The sequence below is a fragment of the Orycteropus afer genome, unplaced genomic scaffold (genome assembly GCF_000298275.1).
Source record: "Orycteropus afer afer isolate SDZICR_OR568_19922 unplaced genomic scaffold, OryAfe1.0 scaffold00007, whole genome shotgun sequence".
In the NCBI taxonomy this organism is placed as follows: Eukaryota; Metazoa; Chordata; class Mammalia; order Tubulidentata; family Orycteropodidae; genus Orycteropus; species Orycteropus afer.
In genome coordinates, this window is record NW_006921594.1 from 1692928 (window position 1) to 1697695 (window position 4768).

Below are 4768 nucleotides of genomic sequence, written 5' to 3' on the forward strand. Positions count from 1 at the left end.
TTATGCTTGATAGTCTATTTATGCCATATATTAGGGCCCCTAAATTGGCCCCTAGTTTTTCCTTGAAGAACTTTATAGCTTTTAGGTTTCACATTGAAGTCTTTGATCCATTTGGAGTTAGTTTTTGTGCATGGTGTGAAGTACATATCTTGTTTCAGTTTTCTGAAAAAGGATATCCAGTTTTGCCAGCACCATTTTGTGTGTGTGTGTGTGTGTGTGTGTGTGTGTTTTATTGACTATGCAAATGCATTTGATTGTGTGGTTCATAACAAATTGTGGATAACATTGAGAAAAATGGGAATTCAAGAACACTTTATTGTACTCATATGGAACCTGCACATAGACCATGAGGCTGTTGTTCCAACGGAACAAAGGGATAGTACATGGTTGAAAATCAGGAAGGGAGTGTGTCAGGGTTGTATCCTTTCACCATATTTATTCAATCTGTATGCTGAACCAATAATCCAAGAAGCTGGACTATATGAAGAAGAGTATGGCATCAGATAGGAGGAAGGCAACCTGTGATATGCAGATGACACAACCTTGCTTGCTGAAAATTAAGATGATTTGAAGCACTTATTGATGACGATTAAAGACTACAGTTTGCAGTATGGATTACATCTCAACATAAAGCTAACAAAAATCCTCAGAACTGGACCAATAAGCAGCATCATGATAAATGGAGAAAAGATTGAAGTTGTCAAATATTTTATATTACCTGGTTCCACAATCAACACCAATGGAAGCAACAGTCAGTAAATCAGATGACATATTGGACTTGGCAAATCTGTTGCAAAAGACCTCGTTAAAGTGCTGAAGAGCAAAGATGTCTCTTTGAAAACTAAGGTGCACCTAACCCAAGCCATGGCATTTTCAATCACTTCATATGGATATAAAAGCTGGACAATGACTAAGGAAAACCAAAGAAGAGTTAATGGTTTTGAATTGTGGTGTTGGCAAAGAATACTGAAAGTACCATGAACTGCCAGAAGAACTAACAGATCTGTCCTGGAAGAAGTGCAGTCAGAATGCTCCTTGGAAGAGAGAATGGCCAGACTTTGTCTCACCTGCTTTGGCCCTGTTGTCAGAAGACAGAAGTCCCTGGAGAAGGATTATCATGCTTGGTGAAGTGGAGCTTCAACAAAAAAGGGGAAGGCCCTCAACGAGATGGTTTGACACTGTGGCTGCAACAATGGGTTCAGGTATAACAAGGATTGTGAGGCTTTGCCAGCACCATTTATTAAATAAATATTCTCTTCCCCCATTTAATGGATTTTGGCCCTTTGTCAAAGATCAAGTGACCATAGGTTGATGGATCTATTTCTGGGTTCCCAATTCTATTCCATTGGTCTATGTGTCTGTCATTATATCAATACCAGGCAGTTTTGACTATTGTGGCTGTATAGTAGGTTTTGAGATCTGACCCCCAGCCATTCTTGCAGCATTTGACTGCTAACCAGAAGGCTGGCAGTTCAAACCCACCAGCCACTCCTTAGAAGGAAGACTGACCAATCTACTTACATAGAGATACTACTTCAGAAACCCAATGAGTTGCAATTGACTCGATGGCAATGAGGTTTTTTTTTTTTTCTTGGCTTATTCCTATAGCACATAAAAATACAAATGTAGAAACATTATCTGCTAACCCTATACATGGTCTTTGGCACACTATCCCCTGCCTAGACATACCTGATCATTCAGCCTATGTGTCAATCCATCTTGTTGATGGACTTTTCCTTTTTCATTGAACCTCCACTTTACCAAACATGATATCTTTCTCCAGGGAATTGTTCTTTCTGACAACATGGCTAAAGTGTTGTTTTTATGTGCCACTGAGTCGGCCCTGACTCATAGCAACCCCTCCTTGGTTTCCAAGGTGGTATCGCTACAGCAATATATTGCCCAACCTTCCTTCTGAGGAGTGGCTGGTGGCTTTGAACCACCAGCCTTCTGGTTAGCAGTCATGTGCCTTAGGCACTACACTACCAGAGCTCCTATGACCAAAGTAGGTGAGATGAAGTCTGGCCAATCTCACTTCCAAAGAGTATTCTGGCTGCACTTATTCCAGAACTGATTTGTTAGTTCTTCTGGCAGTCCATGGTACTTTCAGTATTCTTTGCCAATAACCACAACTCAAAAGCATCAACTCTTCTTCAGTCTTCCTTATTCATTGTCCAGCTTGCACATGCATGTGAGGCAACTGAAAACACCATGGTTTGTGTTAGATGCACCTTAGTCTTCAAAGAGACTTTTTTTTTTTTTTTTGCTCTTCAGCACTTTAAAGAGGTCTTTTGCAGCAGATTTGCCCAGTGCAATACAATGTCTGATTTCTTGACTGCTGCTTCTATTGGTGCTGATTGTGGAACCAAGTAATATGAAATATTTGACAACTTCAACCTTTTCTCCATTTATCATGATGCTGTTTATTTATAGTGAGGATTTTCGTTTTCTTTATTTTGAAGTGTAATCCATACTGCAGACTGTAGTCTTTAATCTTCATTCGTAAGTGCTACAAATCATGTCAATTTTCAGTAAGCAACGTTGTGTCGTCTGCATATTACAGGTTGTTAATTCTTCCTCCACTCCTGCCACCACATTCTTCTTCATATAGTCTGGCTTCTAGAATTATTTGTTCAGGATACAGATTGGATAAGTAAGGTGGAAGGATACAACTCTTACATACTCCCTTCCTGATTTTAAACCATGCAGTGTCCATTTGTTCTGTTCAAACAACAGCCTCCTTGTGGCCTATATTTTTATTTAACATTTACCATTTCATTTTATATGTCTCCCATTGTGATTTCTATATTTTTGGCTTTTTATTTTAATAATGGAGTTTGTTTTCATTTATTTTACAATGGGGACCCACTCAATTTTTTATAACTATAGTAAAACAGCAAGGAGTTCTGGTGGTGCAGTACTTGAGGCATTTGACTGCTAACCAGGTTGCTTGTGAGCACAATTAAGTGTTCTGGAATTCCCATTCTTCTCAACATTTTCCATAATTTGTTATGATGCACACAATCAAATGCTTTTGCATCATCAATAACACAAGTAAACACCTTTCCGGTATTCTTTTCTTTCAGCCAAGATGCTTCTGGCATCAGCAATGATATCTCTTGTTCCACGTCTTCTTCTGAATCCAACTTGCATCTTTGGAAGTTCCCTGTCAATATATTGCTGCAACCATTTTTGAGTTATCTTTAGCAAGATTTTGTGTGTGATATAAATGACACTTTTTGATAATTTCCAAAATTCTGTGGGATCATCTTTCTTTGGAATGGATACAAATTATGCATCTGTTCCATATTTGGCCAGTTAATTGGCCAGGTATCTGTCTCCTAAATTTCTTGGCATAGACAAGCTTCCAGCATGGCATCCGTTTGTTGAAACATCTCACTGGGTACTCTGTCAATTCCTGGAGCCTTGTTTTTGGCCTTTGTTTTATTTTAAGTCTTTATACTTGTGGTAGTTAATGTTGTATGTCAAATTGACTGGCAATCAACTCCATGGTGAGATCTAGCACAAGTAGCTGAATAGCTGCTTTAGGGATGTGGTCTGCTTCCTGTATATAAGAAGCAGCTTTGGGAATGGTCTCTAGCTTATGACACGATTGAACTCTACATATATCTGAGTCATTCAGCGGCCTGCCATGCTCTGCTGATCCTGGGACTCTCAATGGATTTGAATCAGTGGCCTGCCCTCTTGTTTGATAACGTTGGGACTGTGCCATTTTATTTGTTGACTTTCAGTTTATTAGCCTTAGCAGCCAGTAGCTGCCTGAGTGAAGAGATGCCTCTAACTTCAGTGGGCCTGGAGCAAGAGGCAGAGCTGAAACTCAAGGTCGAGGGGCTTTCACACAGCCCATACATAGAGCTTGGCACTTTGAACTCAGACTTACAGCCTCCACTCTAAGAGAATGAACTCCTGTTTGTTAAAGCCATCCCGTTTGTGACATATTCTTGTCAGAGAAGCACTAGGAAACCAAAACAATACTATAAAAAATAATTACCATTGAAATGTTTGTTTAAATGGTCTATATTTTTATTTAACATTTAACATTTCATTTTATATGTGTCTCATTGTGATTTCTGTATTTTTGGCTTTTTTTTTTTTTTTTTAAATAATAGAGGGAGTTGTTTTCACTTCTTTTACAATGGGGACCCACTCAATTTTTGATAACTATGATAAAACAGCAAGGAGTTCTGGGTCCAGTACTTGAGGCATTTCACCGCTAACCAGAAAGTTGGCAGCTCAAACCCAGCAGCTGCTCCATAGAAGGAAGATGGGGCAATCTACTTCCATAAAGACTTACTGCCTTGGAAACCCAGTGGAGGTCACTATGAGTAGGAATCAACTCGATGGTGGAGAGGTTCATTTTTTGTTTGTTTGTTTGTTTTTTAACAGTAAAAGAACATCTTATTTCTTTTCTCTTAAAATGTTTTCACCTAGTTTTGGAGGAGTCTTTCCAAAATAGTGTGGATCACAGAGGTTCAGTACCAAAAAACCATTGGTTAATCTTAATTCATTTATATATATTTAAGTTGGCTTAGGTATTTTGAAAGATGAGAGATAATTAAATCCTTTCCTTCTAATTTTTATTATTTTCTCAGTAAGGAGTTTAACCTTTTCCTATGTTCTAATTTCTTCTGTTTTAATTAATCATTGATGTTATAAAAGACTTTTTAAAGTTAATTCACAAAAATTAAGAGTTACAAAACTTCAAAGGGCTTTTTATTTTTTTTTTAATTTTTTTTTTAATTGTGAT